At 42.5% G+C, this 27,217-nt stretch overlaps 1 protein-coding gene across 8 annotated transcripts in view; it reads right to left on the bottom strand.

The window, feature by feature from the left end:
- Positions 1-26,846, bottom strand: part of LOC135511062 (carbohydrate sulfotransferase 15-like) — a 40,389-nt gene extending 13,543 nt beyond the window's left edge. For 3 of the 8 annotated variants that reach the window (XM_064932550.1, XM_064932552.1, XM_064932553.1), the window contains exon 1: positions 25,852-26,386. The gene's annotated coding sequence lies outside the window, so the exon portion shown is untranslated. Of the gene's footprint in view, positions 1-25,851; positions 26,396-26,674 lie in introns of those variants that run through there. The other 5 variants (XM_064932551.1, XM_064932554.1, XM_064932558.1 and 2 more) reach the window with 5 other exon arrangements.
- Positions 26,847-27,217: the final 371 nt, after the last annotated feature.

The following is a 27,217-nucleotide window of genomic DNA, read 5'->3' as shown; positions in this document are numbered from 1 at the left end:
AGCATTGTATGATGTATAGTTTTGTTTAAATCCATAAAAACAAAAATACAACAATATAAAAAATATTTTAAAAAAAACATTCATGCAGGTATTTTTATTGCCATATTATCAGTAGCCAATTTGTAATTCTACATATTGAGTGTTGCTAATGACCTTTATATGAGAAGTGTTTATCACATGCTACCGTAGTGACTGTAGAGTTTCTTTACCTTTCCAGTCTGCTCTCTGCTCTAGCGCATGCACAGTAGCTATGCCATTAGATAAGATATGGAGCCAGGGACTAGAGAGAGCTATGCCTTAATCCCCTTAGGACTTACATGTCTCTCTTTCTTTCACATGGTTATTTCTTATGGCATGTAAATATCCCTGTGTTTCATACTATATCATAGCAATCATTTGTAGGTATAATATCATGTCTTATGTTTGTATATTATTACTATGGAGTATATTACTCTGCATTGCTCTGCATGGCTCCTGATGATTGTTTACTCTGCCTTTGTTAGAACCACAATCACATAAACCACATTCAAATGGAAACAGCTGTGTGTGTGTGTGTGTGTGTGTGTGTGTGTGTGTGTGTGTGTGTGTGTGTGTGTGTGTGTGTGTGATGGGCCTCACTGTCACGTTCTAACCGAACAGCACAACAGTGGATAAAAGCAATCAGTATTAAGTGGGTGAGTGCATATCCAGCCAACCACTCAGACGAGCTCCAGCTAGACGTATTTACATGGTCCTTCGCATCGCCGGATTCTGACCTGCTATATTTGAGATGTTGAGGTGCCCCAAAGAGGAGTCTGTGCATCTTGCCAGTGCTCTGCCATTTCCTGGTTACTAAAATTCTAATAGTTTGCCTAATTTCAGTTTATGAGACAAAGTGAGCTAGTATAGTGTAGAGAATCATTATACCATCTAAACCGATGTGAAATATTGTTTCCATAACCAAAAATATAGTATTTTTAGCTGTTTGAAGCTGATGTACAAAACCAAAAGGAAAAGACGCAAAAACAAAACTAAAGAACAGGAAGCAGACACATGTCACATAAAACAGATCTACCGCGTCTTAGACATGCTTTCAATGAGAATGACAGCTCTATAACACATATTTCTATAAAATTACATATTGCCGCTTTAATGAACCTATTGCATCGTTATATTTACTATTATGAGTATCAAATTAAATCAATGCACCGAATACAACAGGTGTAGACCTTAACCAACAATGCAGTTAAGAAAATATTGACTAAATAAACTAAAGTTTGTTTTAAGTTACACAATAAAATAACAATAATGAGGCTATATACAGGGTACCGGTACCAAGTCAATGCGCGGGGGTACAGGTTAGTTGAGGTAAATTGTATATGTAGGTAGGGGTTAAGTGACTATGCATAGATAATAAACAGCGAGTAGCAGCAATGTAAAAACAAAGGAGTATATGGTGCATGTTACTATTACTGGAAGAGAGTGTGTTATATGCCACCTAAAGTTAGTAAGTTAGTAGAAGATTCTAGACCTCTGGAGCGCTTCCGCATGCACATTTGATTTATCTGATAAGCTCTCTAGCTGGCGAGAGGTTCTAGGAGTTTCAGAGACCATCCTCCATGCTCCAGCATGCACAGTAAGATTCATGACTCCGGCACCAGACTCAGATAAGATCTCCACCAGTCAGCAGAGAGGACCATAAATCTAGCCTTGTCTAAGTAATTAGTTCTCCTCTCTCTGAGATATGTTTATAAATATACTGCTGTAAATGTGTATGCTGTTATGTGAATATCCCTGTATAGATGCTACGCCATTCTTTCCTGAGTACATATTCCCGTTGCATAGCTTACACCATTGTTTGTTATTGCCTTTCAGAACCACAAGTCGATTTCTAAATCACCGAAGAGTGTGTTTATGTGTTAATACTACATGTGGTGGTAATGAAGATAAATAAAACTGAACACATCTGCCTTGTAGTGAGTCAGAACCTTAACAAATCAGCATTAAGTACTTGCGGGTGAGGGCATTCACAGCTAGTCAAGGCTCTGGCTGAGGTGGGTGCAGACCTTGGTGTGGTAGACTGTGCACTCTGCAGTTGTCTTCACCTGCTGGGGAGCTAAGGCCGCTCCGGGGAGCAGAAGCAAACCTGATGCTCCCTTGCCTCTGGCCAGAGGTGACTTTTTATTTTATTTTTTATTTTACCTTTATTTTACTAGGCAAGTCAGTTAAGAACAAATTCTTATTTTCAATGACGGCTTAGGAACAGTGGGTTAACTGCCTGTTCAGGGGCAGAATGACAGATTTGTACCTTGTCAGCTCGGGGATTCGAACTTGCAACCTTTTGGTTACTAGTCCAATGCTCTAACCACTAGGCTAGCCTGCCAACTAGAGGGATGACGAGAGGGAAAGCGGCTAGACCACCACGGGGGGCGGTGCGGCGCGATGTAGGCTCTAGCCAGGGGGGCCTAGAACACGATTTCTTAAACTCGGTCTTGCCCCCCCAGGTGCACATTTTGGGTTTTGCCCTAGCACTACACAGCTGATTCAAATAACCAACTCATCATCACGCTTTGATTATTTGAATCAGCTGTTGTAATGCTAGGGGAAAAAATCTAAACGTGCTGCCAAGAGTGGGGGCCAGGACCGAGTTTGAGAAACCCTGGCCTACAGAAGTGACGGTCATGAAAGAGGAGGCGGTATTGACGTGTCCATATCAAGAGCTTTATTCTGTAGTTCACCACCACACAGTTGAACATACACACAAGATCACTTCTGATACAGCCAACTGCTCAGACGGCTCCAGCTCCCCGTTTTTTGACTCCCAGAAGAAGGTTATCATTAGCATCATCGCTAACAGCTACACAAAGTGTAGACATACGCTCGCGCCACACATACATCGCCTTCGGAAAGTATTCATACCCCTTGACATTTTCCTCATTTTGTTACATTACAGCCTTATTCTAGAATTGATTCAATTGTTTTTCCCCCCTTGTCAACACATAATACCCCATAATGACAAAGCAAAAACAAGTTTGTCAAATTGTTTGATAATTAAAAAAAGATACATATTTGAAATATCACATTTACATAAGTATTCCGACCTCTTACTCAGTACTTTGTTGAAGCACCTTTGGCAGCGATTACAGCATTGAGTCTTCTTGGGTACGACGCTACAAGCGGGGCGGCAGGTAGCCTAGTGGTTAGAGCATTGTAGTAGTAACCAAAATGTAACATGATCGAATCCCTAAACGGAAAGGTAAAACTCTTTCGTTCTACCCCTGAACAAGGCAGTTAACCCACTGTTCCTAGGCCGTCATTGAAAATAAGAATTTGTTCTTAACAGACTTGGCTCGGAAAATAAAGGTTAAAAAAAAGAAGCTTGGCACATCTGTATTTGGAGAGTTTCTCCCATTCTTCTCTGCAGATCTTCTCAAGATCTGTCTGGTTGGATGGGGAGTGTCGCTGCACAGCTATTTTCAGGTCTCTCCAGAGATGTTCGATTGGGTTCAAGTCCGGGCTCCGGCTGGGCCACTCAAGAACATACAGAGACTTGTCCCGAAGCCACTCTTGTGTTGTCTTGGCTGTGCACTTAGTGTCGTTGTCCTGTTGGAAGGTGATCCTGAGCGCTATGGAGCAGGTTTTCATCAAGGATCTCTCTGTACTTTGTTCCATTCATCTTTCCCTCGATCCTGACTAGTCTCCCAGTCCCTGCCACTGAAAACATCCCCACAGCATGATGCTGCCACCACCATGCATCAGCGTAGGGATGGTTCCAGGTTTCCTCCAGATGTGATGCTTGGAATTCAGACAAAATAGTTCAATCTTGGTTTCATCAGACCAGAGAATCTTGTTTCTCATGGTCTGAGAGTCTTTAGGAGCATTTTGGCAAACTTCAAGTGGGTTGTCATGAGCCTATTACTGAGGAGTGGCTTCAGTCTGGTCACTCTACCATAAAGGCCTCATTGGTGTACTGCAGAGACAGTTGTCCTTCTGGAAGGTTCTCCCATCTCCACAAAGGAACTCTAGTGCTCTGTCAGAGTGACCATCGGGTTCTTGGTCATCTCCCTGACCAAGGACATTCTCCGCTGATTGCTCAGTTTGGCCGGACGGTGGTCCCAAAGTTCTTCCATTTAAGAATGATGGAGGCCAATGCATTCTAGGGGACCTTCAATGCTGAAGAAATGTTCTGGTACCCTTCCCCAGATTGTGCCTCAACACAATCCTGTCTCAGAGCTCTACGGACCATTCCTTCAAACTCATGGACAAGTCAAATTTTTATTTACAGCTCCTAGCCTGGTCAAACCCTAACCCGGATGATGCTGGGTCAATTGTGCGCCACCCTATTGGACTCCCAATCACGGCCGGATTAGATATGGCATAGAATTGAACCACGGTCTGTAGTGATGCCTCTACCACTGAGATGCAGTGCCTTAGACCCCTGCGCCACATATTGTTGAAATCAGTTTTAATGTCTGGATTCTGTGATCCCGCCCGTGTTCTCCACAACGCAGATTTTATAGGGCCCTACAAAACGCTTTATAGGACCTTACAATACGTGTTATAGGGCCCTAGAATACATAGAGAGGAATTTAAGAAGCCGAATTAGGAACCACTTTGGCCACCCTGTAGACTAGATGTCATTACCATTCATTTAATAAATTTTATCAGGCATTACATACATTTGAGGAAATATGCAAATATATTTAAAACACATTTGATATATTTTTTACCGTATGGAAGGGAATAATTGATACAGTAACACACACCCACAGTCATTTCTACCATAATCTAGAATCCTTGTGGATATCCGAGCAGATGTTTGCAGACACCATGAGTGCTCAATGTTACAAAGGTTGATGCGAGTCCAATTTCCACTTGGATTACCCACAATGTCTACATGCTCTTGAGCGGAGTTAGAAATACAATTACCCCCAAAAAATGCAATGTGCTTGAGGTCCTCTCCACAAGGTGGTTGCCTGGCTACCACATCGCTCTGGCCAATCTGTCTCACTGTCTCTTTCTCTGTGTTCTGAATTAAATTGGAGTATTAGGGCCTGCAGGAACAAATATCAAGATTTATACGTGGCTTTCATTCCCTGCCAAGGAGATAAATTGTAATCTATTGACTTGAGCTGAGTGAGGCCAGCCAGATAAACATTAGGAAGCGTGTGTAAGTTCAGCATTAAGCTTATGAATGCAAACACATTCCGGCTGTTCTGATTGGTCCCAGAAACCGATTGATTGGGCCAGAGCCGGCCTCAACAATTACGTTATCAACTTTAATTGGTTACATTTGTTAGAGACGTTCCAATCACTGATTTCTTTTTTGTACAACGCCCCTCAAACAAACAACTTCTAGGATGGCAGATGAATAAATTAGTATTGGGACAGTGACAAATATTTTTTTGTTTTGGCTGTCACAAATATTACCGACGATGGATCCCCTTCTGGTTCAGGTGGCGCTCGGCGGTCGTCGTCGCCGGTCTACTAGCTGCCACCGATCCTTTGTTCTGTGTTCGTTTGGTTTTGTCTAATTGGTTTCACCTGTTCCTTGTTTGGTTGTTAGGGTGGGGTTATTTAAGTTAGTTTAGCCCGCTTCTGTTTGTGCGGGCTTGTTCATTCTGTATGTGTTAGAGTGGTTAGTGTTTTCAATGGGTTTCTCGCTGTCCTTATATTTCACGTTAGGGTACATTTTTGTTTTTGTAGTTATACCAGGTTTGGGTATACTATTTTGTTCCTGTGATTATTTTGGACATTAAAGCGTGTTTTTCCCACATCCTTTGCTCTCTGCGCCTGATTCCACACCTATTCACTCATTGATCGTTACATTGGCTCTGTACTCCAGCACTTTGGATTTGAAATTATACAATGACTATGAGGTTAAAGTGATGAGTGGGAAAGTTAGACGCACAAATATCATACCCCCAAGACATGCAAACCGCTCACCATTAAATCAAATCACATTTTATTTGTCCCATACACATGGTTAGCAGATGTTAATGAGAGTGTAACGAAATGCTTGTGCTTCCAGTTCTGACAATGCAGTAATAACCAACAAGTAATCTAACTAACAATTCCAAAACTAATTTCTTATACACAGTGTAAGGGGATAAAGATTATGTACATAAAGATATGAATGAGTGATGGTGCAGAGCAGCATAGTCAAGATACAGTAGATGGTATCAAGTACATTATATACATATGAGATGAGTATGTAAACAAAGTGGCATAGTTAAAGTGGCTAGTGATACATGTATTACATAAAGATGCAGTAGATGATATAGAGTACAGTATATACGTATACATATGAGATGAATAATGTAGGGTATGTAAACATTATATTAGGTAGCATTGTTTAAAGTGTTAGTGGTGTAAGTGTAAGTGTTAACTCAATGTTAGTGGTTGCTGTTTAACAGTCTGATGGCCTTGAGATAGAAGCTGTTTTTCAGTCTCTCGGTCCCTGCTTTGATGCACCTGTACTGACCTCGCCTTCTGGATGATAGCGGGGTGAACAGGCAGTGGCTCGGGTGGGTGTTGTCCTTGATGATCTTTATGGCCTTCCTGTAACATCGGGTGGTGTAGGTGTCCTGGAGGGCAGGTAGTTTGCCCCCGGTGATACGTTGTGCAGACCTCACTACCCTCTGGAGAGCCTTACGGTTGTGGGCGGAGCAGTTGCCGTACCAGACGGTGATACAGCCCGCCAGGATGCTCTCGATTGTGCATCTGTAGAAGTTTGTGAGTGCTTTTGGTGACAAGCCGAATTTCTTCAGCCTCCTGAGGTTGAAGAGGCGCTGCTGCGCCTTCTTCACGATGCTGTCTGTGTGAGTGGACCAATTCAGATTGTCTATGATGTGTATGCCGAGGAACTTAAAACTTACTACCCTCTCCACTACTGTTCCATCGATGTGGATAGGGGGTGTTCCCTCTGCTGTTTCCTGAAGTCCACAATCATCTCCTTAGTTTTGTTGACGTTGAGTGTGAGGTTATTGTCCTGACACCACACTCCGAGGGCCCTCACCTCCTCCCTGTAGGCCGTCTCATCGTTGTTGGTAATCAAGCCTACCACTGTTGTGTCGTCCGCAAACTTGATGATTGAGTTGGAGGCGTGCGTTGCCGCGCAGTCGTGGGTGAACAGGGAGTACAGGAGAGGGCTCAGAACGCACCCTTGTGGGGCCCCAGTGTTGAGGATCAGCGGGGTGGAGATGTTGTTGCCTACCCTCACCACCTGGGAGCGGCCCGTCAGGAAGTCCAGTACCCAGTTGCACAGGGCGGGGTCGAGACCCAGGGTCTCGAGCTTGATGACGAGCTTGGAGGGTACTATGGTGTTAAATGCCGAGCTGTAGTCGATGAACAGCATTCTCAGATAGGTATTCCTCTTGTCCAGATGGGTTAGGGCAGAGTGCAGTGTGGTTAAAATTGCGTCGTCTGTGGACCTATTTGGGCGGTAAGCAAATTGGAGTGGGTCTAGGGTGTCAGGTAGGGTGGTAGGGAGGACCAAATACTACACTTTTGACTACCTTAATACATATATAAGTGAATTTGTCACAATATGTTTGGTCCCCTAAAATGGGGGGACTATGTAAAAAAAGCGTTGTAATTTGACCCCTTTAAATGAGTGGATTTGGCTATTTTAGCCCGTAGCTGACAGGTTTATAAAATCGAGCACACAGCCATGCAATCTCCATTGACAAACATTTGTAGTATAATGGCCTTACTGAAGAGCTCCGTGACTTTCAATGTGTCACCCTCATAGGATGCCACCTTTCCAAGAAGTCAGTTCGTCAAATTTCTGCCCTGCTAGAGCTTCCCCGGTACCGGGGCAGTGGAAACATCTAGGATAACAACTTCTCAGCAGCGAAGTGGGAGGCCACACAAGCTCACAGAATGGGATCGCAGAGTGCTAAAGCGTGTTGCACATAAAAATAATTTGTCATAAACACTCACTACCGAGTTCCAAACTGCCTCTAGAAGCAATGTCAGCACAAGAACTGTTCGCCGGGAAATGTGGGTTTCATTGACCGAGCAGTCGCTCACAAGCCTAAGATCACTATGTGCAAAGCCAAGCGTCGGCTGGAGTGGTGTAAAGCTCACAGCCATTGGACTCTGGAGCAGTGGAAACACGTTCTCTGGAGTGATGAATCACGCTTCAACATCTGGCAGTCCAACGGACGAATCTGGGTTTGGCGGATGCCAGGAGAAAGCTACCTGCCCAATTGCATAGTGACAACTGTAAAGTTTGGTGAAGGAGGTGCTGTTTTTTATGGTTCGGGCTAGGCCCCTTAGTTCCAGTGAAGGGAAATCGTAACGCTACAGCATACAATGAAATTTAAGTCGATACTCTGGTTCCAACCTTGTGGCAACAGTTTGGAAGGCCTTTTCCTGTTTCAGCATAACAATGCCTCCATGCACAAAGCGAGGTCCATACAGAAATGGTTTGTCGAGATCGGTGTGGGAGAACTTGACTGGCCTGCATAGAGCCCTGACCTCAACCTAATCGAACACCTTTGGGATGAATTGGAACGTCGACTGCGAGCCATGCCTAACATCAGTACCCAACCTCACTATTGCTCGTGGCTAGAAAGCCTTCCCAAAAGAGTGGAGGCTGTTATAGTAGAAAGGGGGGCCAACTCCGTATTAATGCCCATGATTTTGGAATGAGATGTTAGACGAGCAGGTGTCCACATACTTTTGGTAATGTAGTGTATAAGTGAATTTGTCCCAATACCTTTGGTCCACTTAAAATGGGGGGACTATATACAAAAAGTGTTGGACTTTCTAAACAGTTCACCTGATATGGATGAAAATACCCTCAAATTAAAGCTGACAGACTAGTAGTCATTGTATCATTTCAAGTACAGGGCCAAAACAACAAAACATTTGTCACTGTCCCAAAAAATTTTGAGCTCACTGTAAGTAGGGATCGATAGAACAGAGGAATTAAATTCAGTATGAGTCGTCAGGCAAACAAGGTGTAGGTCCAGTATGTAGTTTGCATGCAAGCAGAGCATATATAAACTGTGTCTCCGGGATGAGAGATCAGTGGTGGTACTAGTACAAATGTAGGATCTTAATTTAAGCTAATTTGCTAAAGCAGGAAAATAATCCTGCAGCAACAGGAAAAATGAATTATTATGTGGATTATAATTTATGAACATTTTAAAGGGGTTGATAACATTTTAAGAAAGGGAAAACCAAGTCTGAAATTTCAAAGTGGAAATTACAAACTTCAGAAGTCTTTTTAAACCTCAAATACACTACAAGTTTTACATTTCCTGCATTGTAGTAATAATAATAATGAGTATTGCGATACTGGTATCATCCCGGCCCTATGCAACAAGGTGATCAAATTAAGACCCTACACCTGTACTGGTACTGGTGGAGGAGGGGACATATAAAGCTGAAAGCAGGCTTCTGCCCTCTCTTCTGTGTGTTATTTTTGTTGTTGGAGGGGGTGGGGGGGTCTGCTCTACCACTGAGAAATGAGCTAACGTAAAACCCACCCGACCCCCCACACTCAGGAGGGCACGGAAACACCCGAATACACAAATGAAAACTTTAAAAATAGCAGGTCTCCTTGTAATGATGTGCAGTTACAAGCCAGATGCCTACAGACTCAAGGACATGGAAACCCAGCAGCCCCAAATCTCATGTTTTACTTTCTCTGTAAACAGAGAAGGGATGCCTCCAGGAGCCCATTACAGCAGGTCTCTCCCTTTCCCACACACACTCTTGTCCACCAAGGTACACACACAAACCCCCAACAGTGACCGTACGCACATATTGTCACGAACCGGCTCGAAGTTCGTAACAAAAAGGGAGACAACATGGAGATAAGGAATAACAAAATAGATTTATTAACTAAAGTAAACTAAATACAATTGGCAATGGTGTGTGTAGTCAGTAATCAGTAGTGTAAGTGAGTGGTTGCGTGCATAAATGTGATAATGAGGGGTGTTGAAAGGTGCCAACGCAAACAAACAAAACATCCACAAAAATGCCATAACCAAAATCTATCAGTGTGTCCGCATGGAGAGAGTCTCCTCAATGAATGGGGAAGAGGTGTATTTACCCTGGGACACACCCAAGCCCAGATGTGTCCCATTTCACTGACGACCCTTGCAGCTCCGCCCACCAACATCCTAATAAGGAAAGCAAGAGCAAAGAGAAAGAATACGGCAGACAGAGTGGGAGGGTCGTCACAATATCCCAAACCAGAAGCCAAGGATTACAGGCAACATCCGCAGTGAGTTAAAAGATGAGCTGCCACTTTCAAGGAGCGGGACACCAATCCGGACTCTTATAGGAAATCCCGCTATGACCTCCTACGAGCCATCAAACAGGCAAAGCGTCAATACAAGATTAAGATTGAATCCTAATACCCCGGCTCTGATGCTGGTCGGATGTAACAGGGCTTGCAAACTATCACGGATTACAAAGAGACACACAGCCGCGAGCTGCCCAGTGACACAAGCCTACCAGACAAGCTAAATGCCTTCTATGTTCACTTCGAGGCAAGCAACACTGAACCATGCATGAGAGCACCAGCAGTTCCAGACAACTGTGTGATCTCACTCTCCATAGCAGATGTGAGTAAGAACTTTAAACAGGTTAACATTCACAAGACCCTGCGACCAGACGGATCACTAGGACACATACTCAGAGCATACACTGACCAGCTGGCGGGTGGCTTTACTGATATTTTCAACCTCTCCCTGACCTATTCTGTAATAACTACATGTTTCAAGCAGACCACCCCCATAGTCCCTGTGCCCAAGAACGCCACGTTAGTCATTTAGACAAGTTTCTCCACAGCACTCACATCTGTAGCCATGAAATGCTTTGAAAGGCTGGTCATGGATCACATCAACCCCATCATCCCAGACACCCCGGACCCACTACAATTCATATACCGCCACAACAGATCCACAGATGATGCTCTCTCTATTGCACTCCACAGTGCCCTCTACCACCTGGACAAGAGGAACACCTATGTGAGAATGTTGTTTATTGACTACAGTTCAGCATTCAACACCATAGTGCCTCCCAAGCTCATCACTAAGCTAAGGACCCTGGGACTAAACACCTCCTTCTGCAATTGGATCCTGGACGTCCTGACGAGCCGGCCCCAGTCGTTGAGGGTAGCAACAACATATCCGCCACGAGGACCCTCAACACAGGGGCCCCTCAGGGGTGCACGCTTAGTCCCCTCCTGTAAGACTGTGTGGCAGCGCACGACTCCAACACCATCTTTAAGTTTGCTGATGACACGACGGTGGTAGGCCTGATCACTGACTACGACGAAACCGCCTATAGAGAGGAGGTCAGTGACCTGGCAGTGGTGCCAGGACAACAACCTCTCCCTAAACATCAGCAAAACAAAGAAGCTGTTTGTGGACTACAGGAAATGGGGGTCCATCCAGGATCTCTATACCAGGCAGTGTCAGAGGAAAGCCCTAAAAATGGTCAAAGACTCCAGCCACCCAAGTCATAGACTATCCTCTATGCTACCGCAAGGCAAGCTATCCAGATTATCTGCATTGACCCTTCCCTACTCCATTCCATATGTCCCTCTGACCATCACCCCTGGTCTCTCTCCATGTCCAATCCTCAGATATCAAGAAGAGAGAGCGTCACTACCGCCAGGAAGACACAATGCTGTGACAGTCCGATATTAAAAGGTAGATTGTAATTCATATAAAATGGCAGATTTACATGTTCTTGTGTAATTCATGAATATCAGGCCTTGTGGCATTTAATTGGGAGTAGGTTATGCAGTCACCTGTATTTCACAGCCTCCATCACACCCTCCACACACACACACCAGCCCCCTCTTCACCCCTCTCTGTGCTGTGGTAGAATGTGACAGGCAGCAGCCCAGTGGGATTCCTAGGTAGGCTTTCAAAGACACAAAGTGCTATCATAGGGGATGTCTCCATCCTTTAAAGTACTCGCTTTCATCCATATTCTGGAATGGGAGTGTGAAGATTTTTTTTAAACTGAATATATTCAGACGTCAACATTTCCTCAATCAAAGTTTGTACCAGATGTAGCCAATTGAATAGCATATCATTATAGAAAATGCATCCTCCAATTGCAACGTCTGCATATGCCCACACATATTGTCTGAAGAAAAGGTTGTTTTTCAATACCCTCAAACACCAAGCATAGAGGAGGCTACCTAATTTCAATCAAAGCGTACAGTGCATTTGTAAAGTATTCAGACCCCTTCACTTTTTCCATATTTTGTGACATTACAGCCTTATAAAATGGATGAAATTATTTTTTTCCCTCAGCAATCTACACACAATATCCAACAATGACAAAGCAAAAATATTAAAAACATATGCATTTCATTTTTTTTAAAGCGGAATTACCATATTTACGTAGGTATTCAGACCCTTTGCTATGATACTCGAAATTGAGCGCAGCTGCATATTGTTTCCATTGACCATCATTGAGATGTTTCAGCCACTCCTCAGTAGAAGGCAGATGCCAGCCAAATCAAATCAAATGTATTTATAAAGCCCTTCGTACATCAGCTGATATCTCAAAGTGCTGTACAGAAACCCAGGCTAAAACCCCAAACAGCAAGCAATGCAGGTGCAGAAGCAGCCCAGTTGGAGTTTGCCAAAAGGCACCTAAAGACTCTCAGACCATGAGAAACAAGATTCTCTGGTCTGATGAAATCAAGATTGAACTCTTTGGGCTGAATGCCAAGCATCATGTTTGGAGGAAACCTGGCACCATCCCTACTGTGAAGCATGGTGGTGGCAGCATCATGCTGTGGGAATGTTTCTCAGCAGAGGGCCTGGGAGACAAGTCAGGATCAAGGGAAAGACAAACAGCGCAAAGTATAGAGAGATCCTTGATGAAAACCTGCTCCGGAGCGCTCAGGGCCTCAGAATGGGGCATTGTCCAAAAGGACAAAGCCAAGGCAACACAGGAGTGGCTTCGGGACAAGTCACTGAAGGTCCTGAGTGGCCCAGCCAGAGCCCTGACTTGAACCCGATCTAACATCTCTGGAGAGTAGAGGTCGACCGATACCGATTATTGGAGGACCAAAAAAAAAACGATACCGATTAATCGGCCGATTTTTCAAATGTATTTATTTGTAATAATGACAATTACAACAATACTGATGATGAGGAGTCCCACAAGATCAGGAGCCGAGTTTCAATCGGTCAGAATTTGAGAAATTTAGTTTTGTGTAGCGACTCCCCTCTAACTGCCGAGAGGTTGAATTGAAGTCGTTATTTTAACTAAATTGGATTCAAGTTATATTGAATGAGGAAACTAGAGTCGTTCTTGGTCAACTGATCGTCTACTGATGTTTCACTATCCTCCAACGAAAACCCCCTGGGTTCAGTGTTTAAGTCCTGTCTCGGGATGCCAAACTATTTCCAGTAATGCCGGTGATTAGACCTTGGTCAGGCGATCACAAAGCAGGGACTGTCATATAGTGGACAAAGCCTCAAGAACCTCACACTGCCAGTAGTAATGGTTTGGAATAGATAGGAACACGAGGAGTCTCAGCACAAGAATCTAGTGCTGAGAATCTAGAATCTAGAGATGAGCCAGGCACCAATACCTGGTTCAAATGGTTGTCTCTGAATTCCGAATTCAAGAAGTCAGCGCCAAAGTAATGGCAAATGTCTCTTTATATACCTTTTGATTCTCTGCACCCGATCCGCTGCTCCTCCCATTCCCCCAGAGCAGAGAGGGTGATGACATATCTTACAACAGGAAATACTTTTCTTACAGTGCATATATGGGCCTCTGGTTATGACAGAGCCTATTATTCTAGCAACAATGAGGAAACACTTTTCTTACAGTGTGCATATGGGCCTCTGTTTATGACAGTGCCCTTACTCTATCAGCAATGAGTCTATCAGCTGTTCCCATTCAGAGGTGTCACTTGAGGCAGAGGGTGATTCTTCCTGACACCAGTCAGGTTCAATAGTTGGTTGGCTTGAGTCGTCTTCTGGTGGCTTTGCCCAATCTGGTATTTCAGTAGGCGAGGTCATCTCTGTCTCTACCCTTGGTGGGTAAGACAGGGGAAGAGGACCAGGAGGTAGATCCATTTGGCGTTTTACTACAAACCTTTGCCTATTGGATGTTCTTATAGGCACTTTAGTAATGCCAGTGTAACAGTATAGTTTCCGACCCTCTCCTCGCTCCTCCCTGGGCTCGAACCAGCAACACAATGACAACAGCCACCATCGAAGCAGTGTTACTCATGCAGAGCAAGGGGAACAACTACTAGAAGGCTCAGAGCGAGTGACGTTTGAAACGCTATTAGCGCACGCTAACTAGCTAGCCATTTCACTTCGGTTACACCAGCCTCATGTCGGGAGTTGATAGTTTTGAAGTCATAAATAGCGCAATGCTTGACGCACAACGAATAGCTGCTGGCAAAACGCCTGAAAGTGCTGTTTGAATGAATGTTTACGTGCCTGCTTTTGCCTACCACCGCTCAGTCAGATACTTAGATACTTGTATGCTTGTATGTTCAGTCACATTATATGCAACGCAGGACACGCTAGATAATATCTAGTAATATCATCAACCATGTGTAGTTAACTAGTGATTATGATTGATTGTTTTTTATAAGATAAGTTTAATGCTAGCTAGCAACTTATCTTGGCTTACTGCATTCGCGTAACAGGCAGTCTCCTTGTGGAGTGCAACGAGAGAGAGGCAGGTCGTTATTGCGTTGGACTAGTTAACTGTAAGGTTGCAAGATTCGATCCCACGAGTGGACAAGGTGAAGGTCGTTCTGCCCCTGAACAAGGCAGTTAACACACCGTTCCTAGGCCGTCATTGAATATAAGAATGTGTTCTTAACTGACTTGCCTAGTTAAATAAAGGTATAAAAAAATATTTAAAAAATTGGCCCCCAAAAATACAAATTTCCGATTGTTATGAAAACTTGAAATCGGACCAAATTAATCGGCCATTCCAATTAATCGGTCGACCTCTACTGGAGAGACCTGAAAATAGCTGTGCATCGACGCTCCGCATCTCACCTGACAGAGCTTGAGAGGATCTGCAGAGAAGAATGGGAGAAACTCCCAAAATACAAGTGTGCCAAGTTTGCAGTGTCATACCCAAGACGCCTCAAGGCTGTCATCGCTGCAAAGGGTGCTTGAACGAAGTACTGAGTAAAGGATCTGAATAATTGGGTCAATATGATATCATTTTTTTATAACTTTGCACACATTTCTAAAACCTGTTTTGGCTTTGTCATTGTGTGATATTGTGTGTCGATTAAAAAATGTAAAGAATCATTTAATACATTTTAGAATAAGGCTGTAATGTAACAAAATGTGGAAAAAGCCAAGGGGTCTGAATACTTTCCGAATTAACTGTATATCGGCTAACCATCCAAAAATCGCATCAGAAATTAGGTATTTTTGGTGTAACAGTAGCGCTATAGGCATACTATGCTATCATATTTTGTTATCTTATGTAAAATGCTAATTAATCCTTCATTATGTGATGTAGTGTGACATTTTATCAAATCAAATACTTACTTACAGGCCCTTAACCAACAAAGCAGTTAAGAAAAATAAGAGTTAAAAAAATATTTACTAAATAAACAAAAGTTTAAAAAAATAAAAGACCAACGATAAAATAACAATAACTATGCTAAATACAGGGGGTACCAGTACCGAGTCAATGTGCACCGCCTGGTATAGAGGTCCTGGATGGCAGGAAGCTTGGCTCCAGTGATGTACTGGAACATACGCACTGCCCTCTGTTGCGCCTTGCAGTCCGATATGGAACAGTTGCCATAACAGATTGTGATGCAACCATTCAGGATGCTCTCGATGGTGCAGCTTTATAACTTTCTGAGGATATGAGGACCCATGCCAAATCTTTTCAGTGTCCTGCAGGGGAATAGGCATTGTCGTGCTCTCTTCATGACTATCTTGGTGTGTTTGGACCATGATAGTTTGTTGGTGATTTGGACACCAAGGAACTTGGAAGCACTCAACCTGCTCTGTGCTCGGCCCTTCTTTTCCTGTAGTCCACAGTCATCTCGTTTGTTTTGATCACTTTGAGGGAGAGGTTTTATTGCTAAGCTTACAAATGGAATTTATTTAAGATTTAGCAACAAAAAAAATATTTCTATTTTTTTATTTGTATTACCGTGCACTGCGCCCAGCCCGCCACAGGAGTCGCTACTGCGCGATGAGACAAGGATATCCCTACCGGCCAAACCTTCCCTAACCCGGACGGCGCTAGGCCAATTGTGCGTCGCCCCACGGAACTCCCGGTCGCAGCCGGCTGCGACAGAGCCTGGACGCTAACCCAGAGTCTTTGGTGGCACAGCTAGCACTGCGATGCAGTGCCCTAGACCACTGTGCCACCCAGGAGCCCCATCATTTACCCATTTGATTGAGAATTTTAGGTGTAAGAAAAAAATACATTTTAAACAAAGATAAGATATTGATTTTGGCCTTCACTACTAAAGCCTATAGAAATACATTGGATAACACATTCAGAAATGGCAAAAAGGACAGTCAATAGCTAAATCATAAGAAAAAAGGTTTTGAGGTGTCTATATATATATTATAGTTTTTTAATGTTTTTTTTTTACACATATTTAACCCCTTTCGTTGGGTTGCCACAAAACTACCTCTAACTTCCATTTGTTGAACCAACTTGTAATGCTGAAGGATAGCGCTGCCATTCGGCCAGTTCACAAACAAACCACATTAATGTGCAGTAACCTATTGCCTAATAGGCCTACGACTACGTGGTATAGCTATTTGTAGGCTATAGTCTAATGTAAACACTAATACATATAGTTTAGTTTATTACTTCCAACATTTTGAAAGAACAAGCACCCTTGAAAAACTTGAAAAAGCCATACATGCATGCACATGAGTAAAATCTTGGAGGATAACACACAATGCAATCTGGGACTTATTTTCATTGTGGTCCTCTTGAAACAAGATGGCAAGACAAGATTGAACACGGTTGAACACAGTATGACAGCACCAGATCCTACTCCCTCTGATCTGGCAGACTCACTAAACACAAATTCTTGTTTGTAAATTATGAGTGTGACCCTGGCTACCTTTAAAAACAATTTTTTTAAATTTTAGTTTTTAATTATTGTACCTTCTGGTTTGCTGAATTTAAGGAATGTTAAATTGTTTGTACTTTTACTGTTGATACTTAAGTATATTTTAGCAACTACATTTACTTTTGATACTAAAGTATTTTTAAAACCAAATACTTTTACTCAAGTAGTATTTTACTGGATGACTTTTACTTAAGTCTTTTTCTATTAAGGTATCTTTACTTTAACTCAAGTATGACAACTAGGTAATTTTTCCACCACTGGGGGTCATTCATTTGGTCACAGAAGACATCAAACAGTTTTTTAACTTGTTTTTAAAGCTGCCCAGAGAGGACGTCGTGGTAACTCATTCTACTCGGAGGCTCCAGTATACAATAAAGTACATTTCCCAGCATTACTCCTGAACCTCTATAAGCACATATTAGCAACACCTGATCTGGTGCAGTGATTGTGTGTGTCCCTAACATGGGGAAAATAGTCTGTTAAATATTTGGGCGCAGGACCATAAATACTCCTGTAAACCAAACCTAGTCTAATCTGGGACACTCTAGCCTCAACAGGCAGCCAGTTTAGTTCCTGAAAGCAGCTCCTGCCTATGTGAGTATGTGGACTCACCTTCAATACTACCCTGATCAGCTTGTTCTGGGCTATCTGGAGCTTGCCCTTCATAAGCTTAGAGAAGTCCCCAAACCAGGAAGTACTAGCGTAGTCAAAATGGTATTGAATAAGGGCAGTGGCTAGTACTTTCATGGAGCCCTTATCAAGCAGCTTGGACTTTCTATCCAAAAACTCAGTCCTAGCATTAACCTTCCCTAGCACTTTAGTAACCATGCTCACACCTCCCAAGCTTTCGTCAAGGATGCATCCTAGGTAGCTAACAGAGGTTTTAGTAGTCAGCACCTCACCCCTTAATTTCAGAGGACCTACTGTACTCAATTCAGGTCTGGATCCAAAAAGAATTGCCTCAGTTTTACCTAAGTGCAGAGATGGTGCATTATCTCCAAGCCATTTGCTAATGTTCGTAAGTCTGTGCTAAATATGCTCTCCTACGTAGTTTTACTTTCGTGAGACACAGGAAGTGTCAAGTCATCCGCATAAAGGAAAAGATGGCAAGAACAAGCATCTTTCATATCGTTAATAGACAAGTAAAAACAGTAGAGGCCCAAGCACGCTCCCCTGCGGAATGTCACAACTCATTGGTTTTGCCTGAGACAGTGGACCATTAACCTCTACTACTTGCTCCCTTCCTGATAAATAGGACTTTACCGAGAGGGATACTGCTTAACCCCAGTGCCTCCAGTTTGGAGATTAGGAGACAGTGGTTAACTGTATCAAAGGCCTTCTGTACGTCAAGCAGTACCATTCCACACAGATTTACTTTATCAATCTCTTTCCTGATGAAGTCAGTCAAATAAAGTAGACATGAATCAGTGGAGTATGTTTTTCTAAAACCAGACTGTAAATCATTCATTAGGCTGTGTTTGACGACATGTATTAATACACTTGCTCATGTAAAACTCTATCCAGGATCTTTGATGTTATACTGAGGATAGATACAGGCTTATAATTCCCAGGTTCAGACCTTATCCCCTTCTTATACAGAGGTATAACTTTAGTGTGTTAATGTCCCTGGGAAAGATGCCTAATTCAAAAGAGAGGTTAACGATATGTGTAATACAAGGGACAATTTGCTCAGCACAATCTATAAGAAATCTTGCAGGAATGTTATCCTGGCCTGTGGCTTTGGAGCCACAGGCTATTTTGGCTATTGCTACCTTTGCAAAAGAAAAAGAGTTTGGCTGAACCCCTAACTCGGCATAATACTTCTTGACTTGGTCATTCCCATACAAACCAGAACTGGTGGGCAGCTTGCTAACCAGCTTACTGGCAACAGAAGTAAAAAAAAAAAAAGAAATTAAAAAAAAAGTTAAATTCATTGGCAACCTCTGCTTTTTCATATACCATCTCCCCCCTGATGTTGAGCCTAATACTGTTTTGTTTATTTTTGGTAGTACTACAGCCTAGTTAAATTATTTCCCAAACATTTTAGGGTCTTTTCTTTTCAATGATTTTATCAGCAAAGTAACCCCTTTTAACTTCATCCATCCCGCTCTGTGCTTCTTCCATCCTGCTCTATGCTGCATCCATCCCACTCTGTGCTTCTTCCATCCTGCTCTATGCTGCATCCATCCTGCTCTGTGCTTCATCCATCCCGCTCTGTGCTTCTTCCATCCTGCTCTATGCTGCATCCATCCTGCTCTGTGCTTCATCCATCCCGCTCTGTGCTTCTTCCATCCTGCTCTATGCTGCATCCATCCTGCTCTGTGCTTCATCCATCCCGCTCTGTGCTTCTTCCATCCTGCTCTATGCTTCATCCATCCTGCTCTGTGCTTCATCCATCCTGTTCTATGCTTCTTCCATCCTGCTCTGTGCTTCATCCATCCTGCTCTGTGCTTCATTTCTGTGACGTTTATAGAGGACAAAATCATGCTGCTCTTGAGAGTTCTTAAATGTGGACTTATTCCTTGCTTGGATAGATTCTAGAATCTCATGATTAAACCAAGGGCTAGATCTCCACTTTATTCTGACCCGTCTAATAGGAGCAATCACATTCACCTCACCAAGAAATCCACATTTAAAGGTGTTACGGCTTTCAATGTGTGAAGGAGAGTCGGACCAAAATGCGGCGTGTAGATTGCGATCCATGTTTATTAAACTGAAGCAACACGAATCTAAATACAAACACTACAAAACAATAAACGTAACGAAAACCGAAACAGCCTAATACTGGTGCAAACTAGTACACAAGAAAGGAACATAAGGACACTAAGGACAATCACCCACAACACACTCAAAGAATATGGCTGCCTAAATATGGTTGCCAATCAGAGACAACAATAAACACCTGCCTCTGATTGAGAACCACTTCAGACAGCCATAGACTTAACTAGAACACCCCACTAAGCTACAATCCCAATACAAACACACCACATACAAAAACCCATGCCACACCCTGGCCTAAATGAAGACAAACACAAAATACTTCAACCAGGGCGTGACAAAAGGCTTCCCTGGCACTGTCTACCCCTACACTATCCAGCACAGGTGACCAGACAATTTTAGCCACTTAAACATTTCAACACAGTATTTTTTGAGTCCTCTGATTCTAACAGTTTTGTGACACTTAAATGTATCTTTAAAAACTCTCCTTGTGCAAAAAGTAATAAATTGATCACTGATTCCATATACTATTACTCCACTCTGGTATATTTTGGATTTATCAGACACCAATATTAAGTCAATCATACTTTGCACTGTTTCACATACCCTGGTGGGATCTATTATCAATTGGGTCCGAGTAAGTGATCTACAGAAGTGCATAAAGACATTGCGGGATGTGCTATTCTTTTTGCAAACATCATTATTGAAATCCACAAACAAAATGATTTCCTTCACCAGGGACTCATTACAATTTGACAACAATTTCAAGACCTTCATTGACTGCAATCTGATTGGGCAGCCAGTAACACATCAAACAAAATCGGCTTGGTTTTGGGAAGGCAAATATCCAACCAGACAATCTCCAGCTTACTATCATTGCACTGTTTGCAAGGATAACTTTATTGTGAGTAGGCATTTCATTGTATTGTGAAGCTTAAAATGCTGTATTATAAATAAACTTTGATTTGATTAGTTTTGTGGACATGAGGCGGTCGCGGTCACGCAACCAGGCAACCCTGCCTGCGAACTGCCCTCGCCCCAATTGGGAATTTCCTATGGGTCTAACGGTCTAAGAGATTGGTTGCTCCTGTGGGAGACCTAGGTTCATATCCCATATGTTACATTAGCTTGAACACATGGTTACAATATACAGTACTGTTCAAAAGAAAACAGAGAGGTGAACTATCAATTCATATAATTTATTTGCATAGATTAAACATTCTATCAAATCAATTGAACAAGCAGTGAACATAAATAATTGCAGGAAATTTGTTTTAAAACAGCCATAAAATCAAGCTTTTGGTGTGGTGTATTCACACATCTCAATAAACTATAACCTACATGCATTATTACCTCCAACTTGGCCCAATTCACATTTCCAATTGCCCACCCTGACATACCAAGCTAGAACGACCCTGCGTCTCAACCTATAGCCAATGTAGGCTAAATATCACAAGCAGGGCTACAGCAACTTCCAGAGAGTCAGGCTCCTTGGGCTATGCAGTGGCCACTCTGGTTGGGGTGTCCTTGGCAGAACGGTGTAACCAAGTGGTCACATATCATTCTGGGTTCCACTGCGCAAGATGAACGTCAAGGCAGACACACAGTGAATTTGGATTTTTTTTGTAATGTTCTGATTGGCCAAAGTGGTCAAGACTCCGACGGGCCTCCGCATTGCTCACATGTAGTCTATAGTTCTTCATAATTCTCGCCACCATCAGAGAGAAGACAGGGAAGAAACCACCATTTACCTCTAGGCTACTATACATATTTATTTAGTTTGTGATTCTATCATTTTTCATGGAATTTTTGTGGTAATTAAATATAATTTATTTAGAATTTATCCGAATACATTTTCCAGAAATAGTTTTACCAGCACTGTGTATTCTATAATTGAAAAAAAGTGAGGGAGCGTCACTCCTCCGCAATTTGGCAGCACTACACCCCTGGTATTTACAGCCTTCACAGAGATCTGCTTTGGGCAGGATTGACTACAGGAAAGGAGAAGGAAATAAAATACGACAGAGAGTGTGTTCTCTATAAATCATGCCATTATTTCAGATAAAATATGACATTAAAAAGTACTCTTCCCTCCCTCTCCCCATACTCCGTCTCCTTTACCCCTTCTACATTTCTCCTTCCTCTCACATTGACTCTCACATAGACAACTCTTGCCTGACTTTGTTGTGCAGTCCATCTCTCTCTTAATACTCGGTCGTTCCAGAGACTTGGCAAAGCAGTTAAAGAGGAGAGTAAGAAAGTGAACTAATCCTGCCTCATGTTTACCACTTCCAGATGAATGTCTTGTTCAGAACACTCTGTGAGGGGAGACCGGTAGTAGACCAGAGAAGCTTCTTCTCTGGGATTGGGAAAGAGATGGCACAAAAACACTGAACCATTGCAAAAGAGTGCGATAAGAGAGGAATCCCCTTCTGGTAGGGGAGATTTGTGATATGTATTGTGCAAAATAATAAGTAAAAACTAGGCTTTGTGGTAAAAAGGACTGGAATGCTTTGGAATAACAGCACACCGTTCATCACCCTCTATTGAGAATAAGTGCATCCAGGTAGAGAACATAGCCTTAGGCCTGGCCCAGAGTAAGTCCATTTAGATGTTGGCAGGGACATAGCCTTAGGCCTGGCCCAGAGTAAGTCCGGTTAGATGTTGGCAGGGACATAGCCTTAGGCCTGGCCCAGAGTAAGTCTGGTTAGATGTTGGGAAACCAAAATGTGTTCTTAGAAGAACACAGAGATCTGTAAGTCTGATTAATTTACCTCATTGGGTCAGATTAGGTTTCCTTTTTCCACCATTATTTTTGTTACAGAGAAAGAGAGTGATTCACTACTGAAATATATCAACATCAGGCTATTTTCTCTCATTTCTGAAAATGTAATGAACATGTAATCACAAAAATATTTTCCTCAATATTTTAACTTCTGACATTTATTGGACGGTTGTGTCTGTAAGTCAATGAACTTGCAACCCCATTGACACGGTTTGAATATCTATGCAACCAAAGACTCTTACCGGCAGCAACTATTACATTAGCAGAAGGGTTCCCAAACTGGTGTAACAACCCCGATTCTATGAACCAAGCGCAACCCCATTTTCAAATCAGGTGACCCCACATGGGGTCGTGACCGCTAGTTTGGGAAAATGGGGCCTTGAAAGGAGTCTATAAGACCCATATTGTATGTCCATGTCCTATCACTTGAGAGATAAGGATAACTAGCCTAGTGTTGTAAGAGTCATTCCCCGAAGACACTGTTTTCACAAGATCAGGTCATTGCAGTCCAGTGCTGAGACATCTGGCACCAAGCTGTGGTTTTGAGCTAAGATCTGTATGGCTTCTATTGAAGTGTGGGACCATTGCACAGTGCTTTAATGGTATTAAAACTTCATAACAACCAAGGTTATGATGAAAGGTTCCTCCTACTGTTTAACAGGTGCATTTTCAGTGAGGGGGAAAGAGGACAGGGACCAAAGGGGATAGGAGGTATACAGAAGCTGGGAAACTATGACTGAATGAGGGAAAAGCATAACATGGCAACAGACAAACCACTGGAAAATAGATTACAAGTATCTAGAGCCATAAATGTAGATATATGTCTCTCTATCTATTCAAAGTAAAGTATTTTATGGGGGGGGGCATATCATGGAATCCTGTGGTTAGATGTACCATGAATGGCCTGAAACAGCAGATAGCAAATACACTAAATCTTTGTTATGGCCCACAGAAGATAAATGATGTCAGCACAGCCTATTAAATGTGAGTAGCCCTTGGAGAATAGACTCTCTCTGCCTGATCACTAACTGGGCATCGATCAAGTCAATCAATAGCTGCCATGGAGGAAGGGGAGGGGCTTGCGTTAGCATTACCCATAAAACAACAGATAACGATCTTCATGACTCAAAAACAAGTCAAGGCGTCAGGCTAATATGCCTACTCCTCCACTGAGCCCATCAATCCAAGGATGTAGCTACAGTATATGGATAGAAACGAGCAGAAGCTCTCCAAGGAGGTCTACTGTACTACAGCACTCTATGAAGCTGGCACTGTTTAGAGGCAAGGCGTCAGTCACACTGAAGATATAAAGTAACAGTGATGTTGAAGCTTCCATCAGGAAGTCTATCTATCATTTCACCTGTCATCTCCTTCTCCCTGGACTAGTGTCAGCAGTGTGGTTGGCTGGTCTTACTGTGAAACTGCTTAGACACACAGACTGTCATCACCACTGTTGTGGTTCTGAGCGTGGATCCTGGATTGTGCATGCACGCACGCACACACAAAATGTATTCCTAAAATGACAAAGTATTTTTTCCCCCAATTTGGCCTTGGCGGCACGGTAAGCTTCCCCATAGCAATCTCTCTTTTCATGCTTTCAACATGACCAAAGTGTACAACATAGTGCCAAGAGAAACACAGCCTTGGTGTCTCAAAAGCTCCAGACTTTTGCTCAGCCTATTGGTGACCACAAAACCTCTAGTCCAGTGAGTCAGCCTCCAGGATAGGGCACAAACTTGGAAAAACAGTAACTGGGGAGACCGAGTTAAGAAAAGGTCCTTCAACCTCAACCACCCACCTCTCCCTAACCCCGACCCACCGCTTGCTCAAAGGCACTTTAAGCGTAAGTCAACATGAGTCCACAGAGACAGGTTTATGCAAAGGTCATCTGTCTACCTACCATGGCCTCATGTCAGAGCACTGAGCAATAGCCTAGACAGGAGGGGGAGAGAAAACGTCAGAAGGAAACAGTGGGCACTCTGACCTCTGGCAGATCGACAGATTGTACCACTGATTCAGACATCAAACACCTCTGGATGCCAGTGGATGATTCATACAATATGGTATTGCCATCCTGCGTGTGTGTGTGTGTGTGTGTGTGTGTGTGTGTGTGTGTGTGTGTGTGTGTGTGTGTGTGTGGTCAGATGTAAAGTAATGAAACAATTAAATTGTGAGAGAAGATACTACATTTCTGATATGCCGAGAAATTCATTTGTTAATTCCACCTCATGGAAAAGCCTTTTCTGGTTTAGTCTCTGGTGGACTAGAAGAGGAATCGACCCCCAGGAATGACACAGACATTCTACAGCAGTTCACTGAGGAAAAATAAGTCTGCCTCAGAAAAAGAGCATTCTGACACAGCTCCTATCTGAGCAAGCACCTCTATAATATATTCCACTCAACACAGAAGTTTAGTTTTGATTTACATTCGGTTGAGTTGTCAACGACTGTGGATTCAATGTGAAATCAACAAAACATTTCACCATGTCATTGGATTTAGGATCAAAGTTGAGTGAAAAAAAAGACGAAGTTCCCTTACATTGATGACTTTTTGCAAATCCAACCAGTTTTCCACCTCGATCACATTTAGTTTTTCGGTTGAAATGAAGTGGAAACAATGTTGATTACACCAGTTTATGCCCAGTGGCATGTGGAAATGCAATTTGACATTCAATTTGGCCCCAATAATGTGTTAGATATAATGTGTTAGTGGATGTAATCTTCAATTAATGGGTACACTTTTAGTTCAACCTGAGGGCAGCAGTTTGTACGTCTTCTAATGCAATCTATTGTAGGAGTACATAGCCACAAAGCATTAAACTAATTGGCTACTCTTTGTTTGTTGAAACTCTAGTTTGATTCCAAGATGAGAACATTAAAATGTTGACTCACAAACTCACAAAAAAATGGTCACTGTCGCTAAAATATTGGCATGGGACTTGAAATTTATTCAGGATAGGCTAATTTCCTAAACTTAATTTTCTGCAAAATGTTGAAGTTGGTTATCAGAAAGAAGTACATTGCCGGTTCCATTATTTATTTTGTTCATAAATGTCATCACAAGTTGGAGTGAAGGCTATAATATACTACAAGCCCTGTGAATAGGGTAAATATTTCTAGGTGGAATAGCAGTACTCTACGAGAGAATGCTCTCATTACTAAGCCAAAGTAAGACCACAAACTTTGTTTGGTTTGCATATCGGGCAACAACGGTCAAATGTTGCCTACACATGCTGGTAATAACGAGTGGCCAAATTAAATTGCTGTTACTCACGTTCAAGATCCGAAAGCGACTTCTTTGCGCGCTCTTCATGAACATTCCACATCCATTCTAGTAATACAAAATTAACTCAGTTTTGTCTCAATAAGGTAAGGTATACGAGTTTATACAGGCACATTATAATGAATTCACAACTGCGTTATTTTGAATGGCACTCTATCAAACACTGGTTGTACAGCGCGGGCGTTTAGTGACTATCAAGCAAGGATCTTTGCGGGATCCTTCGGGTGTCCACACTCTGACGTCACTACATTGCAATTCAAATTCAATACGGTTAAATTAAGGTAACAATTGAGGTTAGGGTTTTCGGGCATGGACATCCCAAGGATCCCGGAAAGCAATAACATATGAAGCATCTCGTCTCTCCAGATTATTGTTATGACCGAGCTGCAAGAGTCTGAAGAGTGGAAGGGACCAAGGGGAGAGAGGATTTGGGTACTCGACAGCCGCAATAAGCACAGCAATACAACGAACATTCCTACTGTAGGCGACACCAGTGTCTGCATTTCTAGCCCCTTCTACTATCCTTCATTGAAAAGCTGCAGACTGATTACATCTAGTTATGATGCAAACTATGTTCATAAATTAAGGTTGGCAGAAATATGTAGAGACATTTTCAAAAAGACCGACAATACCATCAAAAAACACGGAATTTCAAAATAAAAAAAGGATTCAGACTAATCAGGCATTCCTGCCAATATACAGGCTCTGACCAGCCTCGCCATAAGCAATTCCAACACTGGTAAATGTTACTAAATATCATCGAGACATAAGTATTCATGCTGCATTCATAACCAAGTGGGAAGGTGGTAATTACCCTTCTTTTAAAAATCAAAGAGCAAATTGTAATCAAATAAGCATTTTTTTTTAGAGCAATGCCATAAAATAACCACTTTATGGCCTCTGAAGAATCATAGATGGGATGGTTCTTTAAAAAATCAAAACAAAATCAAAACCAGAAATGTTTCAGCCCTCCAAGATAGGAAATGAATAGCCCTTATGTAGGGTTTAAGCCTTATTTCCATATTTCCCAGAGTGCCTTCCAAGTGAATTCCAGAGTTACCAGTATCACCCATGACTGTGCTTGCTCGTGACAGAGATGTTCTTGTTGCGTTCATTCATTTTCAGTCCTGTGGCTTTCACCAAGTGAGGCCTTGGGTGAATATGTTGTGATAAAATGGTACTATATAAAACAATACAATTTCCCAAGATATTCTGTTGAGGGCCTAGTTTTACCCTAATACAGTAACCTGAAGCTCATGTTTTACAGATGTCATCAGGCCTGTAAATCACATTATGCCTTTTGAAATCCATCTAGATTGGGGATATTCAACATTTGACATTTTTATTCAACTGCAAC

Source organism: Oncorhynchus masou, chromosome 23, assembly GCF_036934945.1.
Source record: "Oncorhynchus masou masou isolate Uvic2021 chromosome 23, UVic_Omas_1.1, whole genome shotgun sequence".
Classification (NCBI taxonomy): Eukaryota; Metazoa; Chordata; class Actinopteri; order Salmoniformes; family Salmonidae; genus Oncorhynchus; species Oncorhynchus masou.
Note: the sequence above shows the minus strand (reverse complement) of the source record. Positions and strands in the feature narration are given on the sequence as shown.